This window comes from Heterodontus francisci, chromosome 34, assembly GCF_036365525.1.
Source record: "Heterodontus francisci isolate sHetFra1 chromosome 34, sHetFra1.hap1, whole genome shotgun sequence".
Taxonomy (NCBI): domain Eukaryota; kingdom Metazoa; phylum Chordata; class Chondrichthyes; order Heterodontiformes; family Heterodontidae; genus Heterodontus; species Heterodontus francisci.
The window spans coordinates 20,329,341-20,345,712 of NC_090404.1; the positions used below are offsets into that span (position 1 = coordinate 20,329,341).

Consider the following 16,372-nt stretch of genomic DNA (forward strand, 5'->3'; position numbering starts at 1 on the left):
ACCTTGTCCCATGACCATGGTTTTCTTGATGCTTATAGTCAAGGAGAACAAGTTACAGGCATTGGCACTAACTAGACCTAGTCATCGCAAGGAGACACAATCTACCCAGTGTTCTTCACACCCACACCTACCAGAGAGCAGATTGCGACACCGACCACTCTCTGATCAGCAGCAGAGTGAAGGTGCGCCCCCGAAAGTTCCACAGATCCAAACATGACAGCCCGCCACACGTCAACATCCCTTGTATAAGCAATGATGCCAAATCCCAGCACTTCACACTGCCACTAGAACACTTCTACCCACCAAAGACTTAACGGAAAGCACCGATGGGGACATTGATGAAGTTTGGAAGTCACTGAGCTCAATCATCGACGAAGCAGCAGAAGCATCATTTGGTAAAGGCAGAACCTGCAACAAGGGCTGGTTTGAAACCTACTCAGCTGAGATAAAATCTGTCATAGATGCAAAAAATAAAGCCTGCATAAACCCAATAGCTAAGACACTGCACAACCTGAAAGTAGCCAAGACAGCCTTGCAAAGGAGAGGAAGATACTGTGCAAACAAACACTGGATCAGCTTATGTCAAGAAATCCAAACTGCATGTGACAGGAAATCTATGAGCAATGTACAGAGGAATCAAGAGGGAACTTGGCCCTGCCATCACCAAAGTTACTCCCCTGAAGTCGGCAGATGGTGAAATACTCATCGACAGAAGTAAAGGGAAGTCTCGCTGGGCTGAACACTACTGTGAGCTGTGCTCCTGTGAGTCTGATATCTCCCAGGACTCAACATTGAGTTCAACCATTTCAGACCATGAATCCTATTTGACTGTTTTTTCCACCATGTGCCTGTCTTAAACTTGTTTTTCATGTTTTTGCTTTTGGACAGAACTTTTCATTATTCTGCCATTAACACTCTCTCTGGGTAAATGCTTTGTCTTTTACTACAACTATTAACACTCCCTTTGCCTTTTCTTCCATGACATCTTTGTCATTAAATCTCTCCCACCCTCTCCCCTATCACAGACCTTCCATTTTGTTCTTCTTCCCCCCTTCACCTGCTCAAAACCTAATACATTTCTACCCTTTGCCAGTTCTGATGAAGGGTCACTGACCTGAAACGTTAACTCTGATTCTTTCTCCACAGATACTGCCAGACCTGCTGAGTTTTTCATGCACTTTCTGTTTTTATTTCCGATTTCCACCTTTTGCAGTATTTTGCTTTTGTTGGGACTTTGTTGCAGATTTTGACTTCTTTTAGTTTGAATGGGCAACATGTTTGAAGGAAAGAGAGAGGAAAGAATGTTCCATAGAAACTAGAATTGTCTGTTCTGAAATTCAATCCTGTACTGATAGTGAAGATTTTAATAAACTCCTTTTAGAGGGTATTAGAAGGGGAGGATTTACAGATGGGAAACTCAAAACAAATATCACATCAAGATATGACTTCTTGCATCAGGGCCTGAATATCACCTGGCTTTGAATGTTGAAGGAGAAATGTTTGTCTGTTCTGTCTGTGGGAAACGATTTCAAACATCAGTGTGACTGGAAAATCACCGAGACACACACACCCGAGTGAGAGTGTTCCAGTGTACTGACTGTGGGAAGAGCTTTAACCAGTTACACAGCCTGAAAACACATCACACCATTCACAGCGGGGAGAAACTGTACACGTGTTGTGTGTGTGGACGAGGCTTCAACTGATCATCCAACCTGGAGAAACACAAGGAAACCCGCACCACGGAGAAACCGTGGAAATGCGGGGACTGTGGGAAGGGATACAGATCTCTATCCCTGCTGGAAACTCATCGATGTAGTCACACAGGGGAGGGGCCGTTCAGCTGCTCAGTGTGCGGGAAGGAATTCATTCATCCATCCTGCAGAAACACCAGCAAGTTCGCACTGCCGAGAGACTTTTTAAATGGCAGGAAAGTTTAAGGTAACTGACATGCCAGCAATGTGTTCACGCTGACCAGAGACCTTTCAAGTGTTCTTACCGTGGGACTGGTTCAGGCAATCTGCCCACCTCACTGTACACCAGTGTATTCACACCCTGCGGGGAGGCTGTTCACCAGGTCTGGGTGTGGGAAGGGATTCACTCAGGTATCCAACTGGCTGACACACTAGTGAGTTCACACTGGACAGAAACTGTTTGCCTGCTCCGTGTGTGGGATGGGATTCTTTTGTTCACCTGCCCTGCTGGCGCATCAGAACATTCACACTGGTGAGAGACCTTTGAAATGTTCTGAATGTGAGAAGACCTTTAAAAGCAAACATGAAATGGTGACACACCAAAGCACTCACACTGGGGAGAGGCCATTCACCTGCACCGTGTGTGGGAAGGGATTCACCTGTTCATCCAAACTGCCAAGAAACCAGCGAGAGGCCGTTTGCCTGCTCTGTCTGTGGGGAGGGATTTACTCAGTCACCCCACCTGCTGACACACCAGCAAGTTCACACTGGGGAAACACCTTTCAAGTGCTCTCATTGCGGGACTGGGTTAAGGCAATCATTTAAACTCACTGTACACCAGAGAGTTCATACTGGGGAGAGGCTGCTCACCTGCTCAGAATGTGGGAAGGGATCCAACCTGCTGAGACGCCAGTGAGTTCACAATTGACAGCAGGGATTGGATTCTGCTGTTAATCACATCCAGGACTGAATCATGTTCATTCTGCAGTTAAAGAAAAATCTACATATATACAGCACATTCCACTACCTCAGGACATGTCAAAGTGCTTTACAGCCAATGAAGTACGATTGAAGTGTAGTCACTGTTGTGATGTAGGAAACACAACAGCCAATCACACAGCAAACTCTCTGGAGTGGGACTTGAATCCACAACCTTCTGACTCAGAGGCAACAATGGTACCAACTGAGTCACATTCACAGTTCATTTCTATTGATGTGAACTGGTGTTAGGATCACTGGACCTTGTAACATGATTATGTCTTATCGATTGTGATTTTTTTTATGTTCACGATGGAATCCAGGAGGTCAGCTGACCTCCCCTCCACTCTGAAAAAGGTTACCAGGACAACAGAGGGAACAGATCCAAGACTGTTTTCTGAAGAACAGAGACTACAGCACTAACACCTGAAGAACAATGGGTTTCACCCTCCCAGACTTTTGGATTGTAAAACAAGGAGTCAGCCATTGAGAACATGTAAATGAACCGGCAGGTGGTAACACCTGGGGGCAGTGGAAAGGCCGAGTAGCTTTGTGAAACTAGACTTCTGGTCTTTGTATTTTGGAGAAGAATAATCAACTATTGAATTCCAGGACCAGATAAATTTAACCGACTTTCTGGAGAATAACAGCCTGTAAGGAATGAACCATCACGTTGTGGCCTCAAGCAGAGAGAGAGGGAGAGAGTGAGTGAACGCCTGCTCTCTGAAGATATACAGTGAAAGGCTGTGGAAACTTGAGTTGAAGTTTGCGGAGGAGTAAAGGGCCCACAAGATCACCGGAAATCACATTATCCAGGGATGTCCAGGTCAGAAATGCTTGGTAGAGTGAGTGAAGGAAAATAATGTTTTTTTGAAAAGTCTGGGAGATACAGACCATTGAACTGGGAGGAATTTGGGACTTTTAACCACAAAGGATTTTGTCATCAAAAAGACTGTGTAGTGTATAAGTGTGGTGTGAGATATTCAAGTGTTGAATAAGTAAAGAAAATATCTTTGATTGTAATGTGGGTTTAACTATTTACAAAGTGCTATTTAGTTAATTGGGGATTTCTTTTAGTTTAGTTATTGTAAAAAAGACTTAAAACATGAAATCTTGTCTAATTTGTTAAAATTGGTCTGGGGGTTCATATCTAGTATTTTTAATGTTAATGACCTCTCTGAGCTCGTAACAACTGGAAAGTGGGATTAAGCTGGATACCTCGTTTTCAGCTGGTACAGACACATAGAAACATAGAAAATAGGAGCAGGAGTAGGCCATTCAGCTCTTCAAGCCTGCTCCATTCATTATGGTCATGGCTGATCATCCAACTCAGTAACCTGTTCCTGCTTTCTCCCCATATCCTTTGATCCCTTTCACCCCAAGAGCTATATCTAACTCCTTCTTGAAAACATACAATGTTTTGGCCTCAACTGCTTTCTGTGGTCGCGAATTCCACAGGCTCACCACTCTCTGAGTGAAGTAATTTCTGCTCATCTCAATCCTGAAAGGTTTACCCCGTATCCTTAGACTATGACCCCTGGTTCTGGACTCCCCCACCATTGGGAACATCCTTCCTGCATCTACCCTGTCAAGTCCTGTTAGAATTTTATAGGTTTCTATGAGATCCCCTTCAATCTTCTGAACTCCAACGAATATAATCCTAACTGCCTCAATCTCTCCTCATACGTCAGTCCCACAATCCCAGGAATCAGTCTGGTAAACCTTCGCTGCATTCCCTCTATAGCAAGAACATCCTTCCTCAGATAAGGACACCAATATTAAAAACATTACAATTTGATCATTCACATCAACAGAAACAAACCCTGACTATCATAAGAGAAACATAGCAAATTAATTGTTCAGAAGGAGGCCATTCAGCCCATCATGTCCGCATTGGCCATTAAGAGTTATCCAGCCTAATCCCACTTTCCAGCTCATGGTCTGTAGCCTCGTAGGTTACAGCTCCTCAATTGCATATCCAAGTACTTTTTAAATGTGATGAGGGTTTCTGCCTCGATCACCCTTTCAGACAGTGAGTTCCAGACACCAAACCCCCCAACCCTCTGGGTGAAAAGATTTCTCAACTGTCTTCCAATCCTTCTGCCAATCACTTTAAATCAATGTCCCCTGGTTATTGACCTCTCTGATAACAGAAAAGCTCCTTCCTATCCACTCTATCTCAACCCCACATAATTTTATACACCTCAGCCTTCTCTGTTCCAAAGAAAACAACCCTAGCTGAACCAATCTTTCCTGACAGCTAAAATTCTGCAATCCTGGCAACATCCTTGTAAATCTCCTCTGTACCCTCTCTAATGCAATCACAGTCTTCCTGTAATGCGGTGACCAGAACTGCACACAGTACTCCAGCTGTGTCCTAACCAGTGTTTTATACAGTTCCAGTACAACCTCCCAGCTCTTATATCCTATGCCTCGGCCAATAAAAACAAACATCACCTATGCCTTCTTAACCACCTTATCTACCTGTCCAGCCACCTTCAGGAATTTGTGGACATGCACTCCAAGGTCCCTCTGTTCCTCTACACTTCTTAGTATCCTACCATTTATTGTGTATTCCCTTGTCTTTTTGTCCCTTCTCAAATGCATTACCTCACACTTCTCCGGATTGAATTCCATTTGCCATGTTCTGCCTGCCTGACCAGTCCATTGATATCTTCCTGCAGTCTACAGCTTTCTTCCTCACTGTCAACCACACGGCCACTTTTTGCCTCATCTGTAAACTTCTTAATCATGCTCCCGACCTTTAAGTCTAAAGTGTTGATATATACAGTAAAAACTTTGTTATCCAGCACTTTACCAACTCGAAAGTTCGATTATCCAGGATTTCCAAAAACTTTGAGGCTTGTTGCCCAATGCTGAGTTTTCCTGAGTGTAGCCAATTGTTCTGGGCATTACTGTACTGTAGTTAGTGATGCTGTTGAAGGGATTAAGTAGAAACAAGTTGAGTTTTAGAAAAGAGTCTCAGCAGAATTTAACAGTCAGGTTGAGAAAGGAAACAAGCATCCTGCTAGGATAAAGGACAAGATTAGGGAGTGAAGGTTGGAGCCGAGACTTCGATTCCACCTGTTGCGGTGGAATGTTGGTATAGAGGGAAACAAAGAAATAAAAGACAACAGTTTGGAGCCATCTGGTATGTGTATTGATAAGGCTGAGGAAGTGTGCTCCTCGGAATGCGTAATCAATCATCCATTGTTTTATGATCAATCATCCATTGTTTGAATGCACTGTATGATAAGAATGGTATAGAAGTTTGTGCTCCTGAATGTAAAGTCAGAGTATTACTTCAGAATACCCAGGTGGTGTCTCTCCCTGTGTATGCTTGAATAAATCGATTGAACCTGTACCTGAGTCTCCTCGTGTGATGATTGAGTTGTCCAACAACACTGCTGATAGTCATCTTCATGGTGCTGCTGACAGTCCATCTCGTGTGTCACTGTGCTTATGCAATATCACGATTTATCTCCCCATCCACCCATTATGGCATCCAATAAAGCATTGACTGGAAAAGGGGGAAAGTGGAAACGGGTTGTGTTGGTGCTACACCAGAAAATGGACATTTGCAGGTGCTTTGAAGAAAGTGCAAACTGTAATGTGTTGATGAATGAATATAATGTTGGTTGATCAACCATACACAACAACAAGGGTCAAAAAGACCAGTTGTTGAAATTCTTTGCTGGTTCTGAGACTAATAAAGCTGTGGAACAACACCGTACTCTAGATAAACCTAAATTAGAGCAGCTAGACAGTGTGTTGTATGAATGGTTTTCGTTGAAATGCTCCCGAGGATGCCCCAGTCTCAGGCCCAATGCTCATTGCAAAGGCAAAAGACTTTCATAAGCCAATGGAATTGACTGAACCATGTGCATTTTCCAATGGATGGCTTTCTTGCTTTAAAGAGCAGCATGGCATTAGAAGGCTAGATATAACCGGTGAACAAAAATCAGCTGACCATGAGGCTGCAGAAAAGTATTGTGATTTCTTCAACAATTGCTGAAAATGATCTATCCATGGAACAAATTTATAACACAGATAAAACAGGCCTATTTTGGCACTGTTTGCCTAATTCTACCCTAGCTGGTGTGAGTGAATCTAGGTTTTAAGCCAAATAAAGACAGACTAACTGTGCTTGCATGAGCTAATGCAGTGCTAATGCCACGGAAACACACTGAATGAAGCTTTTGGTGATCAGCAAATATAATTGCCCCAGCAAATTTAAAGATGTAAAACATTTACACTGCGGCACAGTGGTTAGCACCGCAGCCTCACAGCTCCAGGGACCCGGGTTCAATTCTGGGTACTGCCTGTGCGGAGTTTGCAAGTTCACCCTGTGACCGCGTGGGTTTTCGCCGGGTGCTCTGGTTTCCTCCCACTGCCAAAGACTTGCAGGTGATAGGTAAATTGGCTGTTGTAAATTGCCCCTAGTGTAGGTAGGTGGTAGGGAATATGGGATTACTGTAGGGTTAGTATAAATGGGTGGTTCTTGGTCGGCACAGACTCGGTGGGCCGAAGGGCCTGTTTCAGTGCTGTATCTCTGAATAAAATAAAGTAATGTATGGAGGGACAAAGACATTTTTGATGATTGGTTTCACGATGTTTTTAAAGCTGCACTGAAAAAACATTTTAGAAAAATAAGAACCCTCATGAATCGAAGTTAGTGTCTGGTAATATTTTTACCATCTTCCTGTCTGGCAAATGTTGTCTCATTGATTCAACCAATGGTCCAGGGTGTCATCCTGAATGTGAAATAATTTTAGAGGAGAGATTTCCTAAGAAAGTTAATCAATCATGAAGGCACAATCCAAAACTTGTAATCAAATTATAACATTAAAGATGTAATTTTCAATGTGGTTTGTGCATGGAATTTGGTTAAAGGTGAAACATTTAGGAGGGTTTGGAGAAAACTGTGCCCAGTGTTATGTTTGCGTAAGTGTCTTCTGATGAAGAGGAATTTGAAGGCTTTAATGTCCACCATATATAAAAAAATGCCGTGTTTTCTGAAAATACAACCACTAGGTGGCGCTGTACGAGCAAATGCACAAATGCAGCCTGTTCCACTGAAACATCATTGTCTGCGACGTTCAGGCAGCAGCCAGGATGAAAGATGGCGCTGCTCAATGTATCACAGAAAAATAACTACAACTCATGGCAGCATTCAATGGACATGTTTGATACTCGGCAATAGTTGCGCTGTTTAAAGTCTCATCAGAAGGACAGCACCTCTGACAGTGCTGCACACCCTCCGTAACTCTCTGAGGTTTTAGTGCCACCCTGCTCGCTCCCTGTTTCCCCCGGCCCCGTTCCCTCTCTCCAGCCACTCGCTCCCTGCTTCCTCCCCCCAACCCCGGTCTCCGGCCGCTCGCTGAGGGAGGGAGGGAGGAACCATTTGGGACACAGCACAGGGCAGGAGGTCCCCCCTCCCTGGTTCCACAAAGACTCCCCTTGGACTGGGCCACACCTGGGCAGGGCTGGCTCAAGGTGCAGGAAGCTGCTAGGCTGAGCTGTGGACTGGGAGGAGTGGGGGGTTTGACTGACAGGCCTGGGGAGGGGGATATCAGGACAGGTATACACACTGCTTCCCCTTTTCCTCCTGGGATGTTTTACTGGAGTCGTGTTGCTGAGTGTTTCTAAACTCTGTCTCCCTATCCCGGTAATGTAGGTAGATTGTAGGTTGCTGTGAGCGTTGGTCTATATTGCCTCTCCTCATTCTTCCTCCCCCTCCGAGTTCCAGCTGCAGGCTCCGGTGGCTCGATTTGCCTGAAACATTAACTCTGTTTCTCTCTCCACAGATGCTGCCAGACCTGCTGAGTATTTCCAGTATTTTCTCCTTTTATTTTGGATTTCCAGCATCTGCAGTATTTCATTTTTATTTTAATGCAAGCATTGCTCACAGAACTGAGTCGAGAAACACAGATGGATCAATTAAGAGCCAGTTTGTATCAGGGTGGGTGCTGGGTGTAAAAGTTGGTCCCTGACCTCCTGTGTAGGTCTTCTTGTGTTGTTTTGGTTTGAGGTGGAGTGGCCCAGCAATGACCAGTGTGAGACTGTCAAGAGAGGAAGATTCCGGGGGGGGGGATGAGGTTGCTAAACAGACATCAACCACTCAATGGAACGAGTATTATTACAGTAACAAGTATTTGAGAGGCTTTTAATCCATTTTTCATATACAGATTTTGTTACTTCATTCTTGGGATATGGGCATCACTAACCAGACCAGCATATATTGCCAGTCCCGTGCTGCCCATTGAGAAGGTGATGGTGGGCCTTCTTCTTGAACCGCTGCAGTCCATGTGGTGAAGGTGCTCCCACAATGGTATTAGGGAAGGAGTTACAGGATTTTCACCCAGTGATGATGAAGGAACGGTGATATATGTCCAAGTTAACATCAACTTGTATTTATGTAGTGTCTTAAATGTAATAAAATGTTCCAAGGCGTTTCACAGGAGTGTTTATAAAGTAACATTTGACACTGAGCCACATAAGGAGATACTAGGACAGATGATCAAAAGCTTGATCAGAGAGGTGGGTTTTAATCAGTGTCTGAATCAGGGAAGGTGAGGTAGAGAGGCGGAGAGGATTAGGGAGGGATTTCCAAAGCTTAAGACCTTGGCAGCTGAAGGCACGGCCACCAGTGGTGGAGCAATGAAAATCAGGGATGCTCAAGATGTCAGAATTAGATGATCCCTGATCTCTCGGAGGGTTGTAGGACTGGAGGAGATTATAGAGATAGTGAGGGGGGAGGGAATGGAGGGATTTGAAAGCAAGGATGAGGATTTTAAAATTGAGGTGCTACTTAACTGGGGACCTGCGTAGGCCAGTGAGCACAGTGGTAATGGGTGAACAGGACTGGGTCCGAGTAAGGACACAGGCAGCAGAGTTTTGGATGATCTCAAGTTTACGGGGGGTAGAATGTGGGAGGCCGGCCAGGAGTGTGTTAGAATAGTCACGTTGAGAGGTAACAAATACATGGATGTAAGTTTCAGAGGCAGATGAGCTGAGGCAGTGGCGAAGTTACTGAGGTGGAAATAGGCGGTCTGAGTGATGGTGCCGATATGCAGTCGGAAGCTCATCTCGGGGTCAAATATGACACCAAGGTTATGAACAGTCTGGTTTCATTCAGATCCATTTCACAAACGGCCTTTGTGTTTTTGTGAGTTCTTTCACACTCCCTTTTTTCTGTTTTAAATCAATTTCACAACTTTTAGGAGGATTTACAGCTGTGAAATGCAAAGCAAACATTAGATCAGGATTTGAAGGAGTCGCCCAATTTATTGTAACCCGAACATCACGGGGTTTTGAACATGGAAGAAAAAAGCAACGATCACAGTGGGGAGAAACTGTACACACGTTCTGTGTGTGGACGAGGTTTCAGCCAATCATCTGGCCTGTCGAAACACAAGTGCAGTCACACTGGGAAGAAACCATGTAAATATGAGGACTGTGGAAAGGGATTGAATTATCCAGTAGAGCTGGAAACTCATCCACGCAGTCACACCCTGGAGAGACCGTTCACCTGCTCAGAATGTGGGAAGGGATTCACTCAGTCATCCCACCTGCTGACACATGGATGGGTTCACAGCAGGGAGAGACCGTTTACGTGTCCATTCTGTGGGAATTGCTATAAAAGTTCGGCTGAACTGATGTCCCATGAACAGTGTTCACACTGACGAGAGACCATTCAGGTGCTCTCACTGTGGGAATGGGTTCAAGCGATCATCTGAACTCACTGAACACGAACACACTCACAGTGGTGAGAGGCTGTTCACCTGCTCCAAGTGTGGGAAGGGATTCTCAACTTCATCCAACCTTCTTGCACATCAGTGAGTTCACACTGGGGAGAGGCCCTTCACCTGCTGCGTGTGTGGGAAGGGATTCACTCCGTCATCCACCCTGCTGAGGCACCAGCGGGTTCACAAGTAAGTCGGGCATGAAAGCATTCTGCCCACTAGTGGATTTCTGACACTGGACTTTCGGAAACCCACCACTGGCTTCACCCTTTGCGACCTTAACCAAAGGAGCGGCTTTAAAGAAAAAAATTGGAACTGTCAGTCACCAACAGTTTAATGCAGGGGTGAGAGTGGCCAAAGGCTGTAAAGTCTGAAAATTACTGGCTGAAGACACAAAAAAGTCTGACATTTTCTGACACAGAACCATGTATTTATAGCAAGGGATGTGAATGAAGCAAACTGGTTGAGTAATGGCAATTTTGTACAATTTTGCATATGGAATGAATAAAATTGCACTGTACTCAGAATACAATTTATTAAGCCTTACCTGACAGCTGATAATTGTGATTTTTTTTTCAAAGCCGGCCAACCACAAAGATGCCCGGTGGTCTTTTTTTTAATCCTGTTTAAGTCTTTTTTTTACGTCTTCCGCCTCGGTGGAAATTAACTTCAACCAGGAAAGCAAGTGGGTGGAACTGCATACTCCTTCACAACTTCAGTGTGTCAGTCTTCTGTAAATGGCCAAAAAGGAGGTGTGTGTAAACACAGACCAATTCCCAATGTTTGTTTTTGCTTTCATGGGATATCTTAGCAGAGACCACCTGAGAACTGACACAGCTCATTTGACAGCTTAAAATTAATGGTGCAGGATCAGTAGCTGGCAAGTCGCTGGTCTGCAGCAAAAACATTGGTCTGTCAATAGGAATTTGAAACTTGCTTCTATTTACACAGCAGTGTGTGTCTGAAGTAATTTCTGAAACCTCTGCACAAACTGGTTACTGCATGTGAATATCCTGCAGTGAGTATGAACTGTATAAACTGAATATATCCTGTACTTTGCAGCAACTGAAGTGATCTGGAATTTCCACTTATCAGTTTGCTCAGGTGTATGGCTGAATTCCATTCATTGTTCATCTCCACTTTGGGAAAACTTCTAGAAAGAATAATTTGGGACCAAATGAATAGTCACACGGACAAATGTGGGTTAATTAAGGAAAGCCAGCACAGATTCATTCAGGGAAAATCATGTTGAACCAACTTGCTGGAGCTTTTTTGAAGACATAACAGAGAGGATTGATGAGGGTAATGCTGTTGATGTGGTGTACATGGACTACCAAAAGGCATTTGATACAGTGCCACACAAAAGACTTGAGCAAAATTATAGCTCATGGAATAAAAGGGACAGTAGCAACATGGATGTGAAATTGGCTGAGTGACAGAAAACAGAGAGCAGTATTTAATGGATGTTTTACAGACATCCTTCCTGGGGAATTCCAGGGGTCAGTGTTGGGACCCTTGCTTTTCCTAATATATATTAATGACATAGACCTTGGTGTACAGGGCACAATTTCAAAATCTGCAGATGATACAAAACTTTGGAAGCATTGTGCACTCTGAGGAGGATAGTGTAGAACTTCAAAAGGAAAGAGACAAGTTGGTGGAATGGGCAGACAAGTGGCAGATGAAGTTCAATGCGGAGAAATGTGAGATGATTCATTTTGGCAGGAAGAACATGGAGAGACAATATAGCATAAGGTGTATAACTCTAAAGAGGGTGCAAGAGAAGAGGGACCTGGGGGTATATGTGCATAAGTCATTGAATATGGCAGGACATATTGAATGAGCGGTTAATAAAACATACAGTATCCTGAGCTTTATTAATAGGGGCAGACTGTTCAAGAGCAAGGAGGTTGTGTTGAACTTGTATAAGATACTAGTTCAGGCTCAGGTGGAGCATTTTCAGTTCATGGGTGCTCCAATTTAGGAAAGATGTGAAAGCATTGGAGAGAGTTCAGAAAAGATTCACGAGAATGGTTCCAGGATGAGGAACTTCAGTTATGAAGATAGATTTGGAGAAGTTAGGACAGTTTTCCTTGGACAAGAAAAGTCTGAGAGGTGAGTTGATAGAGGTATTCAAAATCATGAGGGGTCTGGACAGAGCAGATAGGGAGAAACTGTTCCCACTCGTGAAAGTGTCGAGAACGAGAGGGCACAGATTTAAAGTAATTCACAAAAGAAGCAAAAGCGACATGAGGAAAAACTCCTTCACACAGCGAGTGGTTAAGGTCTGGAATGCACTGCCTGAGAGTGTGGTGGAGGCAGGTTCAATTGAAGCATTCAAAAGGGAATGCTTATAAAGACTGTTATCTGAAAAGAAAGAATCTGCCTTTCGATAAGATCATTGCTCATCTGATAATGGCCTCAACTCCACTTTCCTGTCTACCCCCCATAATCCTTGACTCCCTTGTCTATCAAGAATCTATCTAACTCAGCCTTAAAACAAAAACTCCAATGGATACAGGCCCAACCTGTCCAACCTTTCCTCATCAGATAACATCTTCATCCCAGGAATAGTTGAATGAACCTTCTCTGAACTGCCTCTAATGCAATTATATTGTTTCATAAGTAAGGAAACCAAAACTGTACGCAATACTCCAGATGTGGTCTCACCAAAGCCCTGTATAACTATAGCAAAACTTTCCTACTTTTATATTCTATTCCCCTTACAATAAATGACAACACTCCATTTGCCTTCCTAATCACTTGCTGTACCTGCATACTAAGATTTTGAGAGTCATGTACTAGGACACTCAGATCCCTCTGTACTGTTGCAGAGTTCTGCAATCTCTCTCCATTTAGATAGTATACTGCTTTTCTATTCTGCTGACAAAGTGGACAAGTTCACATTTTCCTACATTATACTCCATTTGCCAAGTTTTTGCCCACTCACAACCTATCTATATGCCTTTGCAGACTCCTTATGTCCTCTTTGTAACTTATTCCCCTACCCATCTCTGTGCGATTGGCAAATTTAGCAACCATACGTTCAGTCCCTTCACCCAAGTCATTGATATAGATTGTGAATAGTTGAGGCCCCAGCACTGATCCTTGTGGCACTCCACTAGTTACAGCTGGCCAACCCGAAAATTACCCATTTATCCCTATGCTCCGCTTCCTGTTAGTTAACCAATCCTCTATCCATGCTAATATGTTACCCAGTATAACATGGGCTCTTATTTTGTTTAGTAACCTCTGATGCGGCACCTTACCAGATGCCTTTTAGAAATCCAAGTATACCACATCTATAGATTCCCCTTTAGAAACTTGCTTTTTACTCCCTCAAAGAACTCCAACGAATTAGTCAAACGCGATATCCCTTTCACAAAACCATGTGGACTCCGCCTGATCACATTAAGAGTTTCTAGGTGCCCTGCGATAACTGCCTTAATAATGGATTCTAGCATTTTACGAAGTCAATAAAAAGGAATGAAACCGGACGGACCATCCTGCATCGACCGAGGCCCTGTCGACCCTGCAAAGTCCTCCTTACTAACATCTGGGGGATTGAGCCAAAGATGGGAGAGCTGTCCCACAGACTAGTCAAGCAACAGCATTACAAAGTCATACTCACGGAATCATACCTTACAGACAATGTCCCAGACACTGCCATCACCATCCCTGGGTATGTCCTGTCCCACCAGCAGGACAGACATACCAGAGCTGGTGGCACAGTGGTATACAGTAGGGAGGGAGTTGCCCTGGGAGTCCTCGACATTGACGCCAGACCCCATGAAGTCTCATGGCATCAGGTCAAACATGGGCAAGGTAACCTCCTACTGATTACCACCTACCGCCCTCCCTCAGCTGATGACTCAGTACTCCTCCATGTTGAACACCACTTGGAGGAAGCACTGAGGGTGGCAAGGGCACAAAATGTACTCTGGGTGGGGGACTTCAATGTCCATCACCAACAGTGGCTCGGTAGCACCACTACTGACCGAGCTGGCCGAGTCCTAAAGAACATAGCTGCTAGACTGGGACTGCGGCAGGTGGTGGGGGAACCAACACGAGGGAAAAACATACTTGACCTCGTCCTCACCAATCTGCCTGCCGCAGATGCTTCTGTCCATGACAGTATTGGTAGGAGTGACCACCGCACAGTCCTGGTGGAGACGAAGTCCCGCCTTCACATTGAGGATACCGTCCATCGTGTTGTGTGGCGCTATTACTGTGCTAAATGGGATAGATTTTGAACAGATCTAGCAATGCAAAACTGGGCATCCGTGAGGCGCTGTGGGCCATCAGCAGCAGAAGAATTGTACTCAACCACAATCTGTAACCTCATGGTCCGGCATATCCCCCACTCTACCATTACCATCAAATCAGGAGACCAATCTTGGTTCAATGAAGAGTGCAGGAGGGCATGCCAGGAGCACCAGGCATACCTCAAAATGAGGTGTCAACCTGGTGAAGCTACAACACAGGACTACTTGCATGCCAAACTGCGTAAGCAGCATGCGATAGACAGAGCTAAGTGATCCCATAACCAACGGATCAGATCTAAGCTCTGCAGTCCTGCCACATCCAGCCGTGAATGGTGGTGGACAATTAAACCACTAACTGGAGGAGGTGGCTCCACAAATATCCCCATCCTCAATGATGGGGGAGCCCAGCACATCGGTGCCAAAGATAAGGCTGAAGCATTCGCAACAATCTTCAGCCAGAAGTGCGGAGTTGATGATCCATCTCGGCCTCCTCCTGAAGTCCCCAGCATCACAGATGCCAGACTTCAGCCAATTCAATTCACTCTGTGTAACATCAATAAACGACTGAAGGCACTGGATACTGCAAAAGCTATGGGCCCCTGACAATGTTCCGGCAATAGTACTGAAGACCTGTGCTCCAGAACTTGCCACGCCCCTAGCCAAGCTGTTCCAGTACAGCTACAACACTGGCATCTACCCTGCAATGTGGAAAATTGCCCAGGTATGTCCTGTACACAAAAAGCAGGACAAGTCCAACCCGGCCAATTACTGCCCCATCAGCCTACTCTCAATCATCAGTAAAGTGATGGAAGGTGTCATCAACAGTGCCATCAAGTGGCACTTGCTTAGCAATAACCTGCTCAGTGACACTCAGTTTAGGTTCCGCCAGGGCCACTCAGCTCCTGACCTCATTACACCCTTGGTTCAAACATGGACAAAAGAGCTGAACTCAAGAGGTGAGGTGAGAGTGACTGCCCTTGACATCAAGGCAGCATTTGACCAAGTATGGCATCAAGGAGCCCTGGCAAAACTGAGGTCAATGGGAATCAGGGGGAAAACACTCCGCTGGCTGGAGTCATACCTAGCTCAAAGGAAGATGGTTGTGGTTGTTGGAGGTCAATCATCTGAGCTCCAGGACATCACTGTCGGAGTTCCTCAGAGTAGTGTCCTAGGCCCAACCATCTTCAGCTGCTTCATCAATGACCTTCCTTCAATCATAAGGTCAGAAGTGGGGATGTTCGCTGATGATTGCACAATGTTCAGCACCATTCGTGACTCCTCAGATACTGAAGCAGTCAGTGTAGAAATGCAGCAAGACCTGGACAATATCCAGGCTTGGGCAGATAAATGGCAAGTAACATTCGTGCCACACAAGTGCCAGGCAATGACCACCTCCAACAAGAGAGAATCTAACCATCTCCCCTTGACATTCAACGGCATTACCATCACTGAATCCCCCACTATCAACATCCTAGGGGCTACCATTGACCAGAAACTGAACTGGAGTAGCCATATAAATACCGTGCCTACAAGAGCAGGTCAGAGGCTAGGAATCCTGTGGCGAGTAACTTACCTCCTGACTCCCCAAAGCCTGTCCAACATCTACAAGGCACAAGTCAGGAGTGTGATGGAATACTCTCAACTTGCCTGGATGGGTGCAGCTCCAACAACACTCAAGAAGCTCGACACCATC

General features: G+C 44.9%; 1 pseudogene; it reads left to right on the forward strand.

The window, feature by feature from the left end:
* The first annotated feature begins 6,167 nt into the window (after positions 1–6,167).
* Positions 6,168–6,790, forward strand: LOC137348701 (jerky protein homolog; annotated as a pseudogene).
* Positions 6,791–16,372: the final 9,582 nt, after the last annotated feature.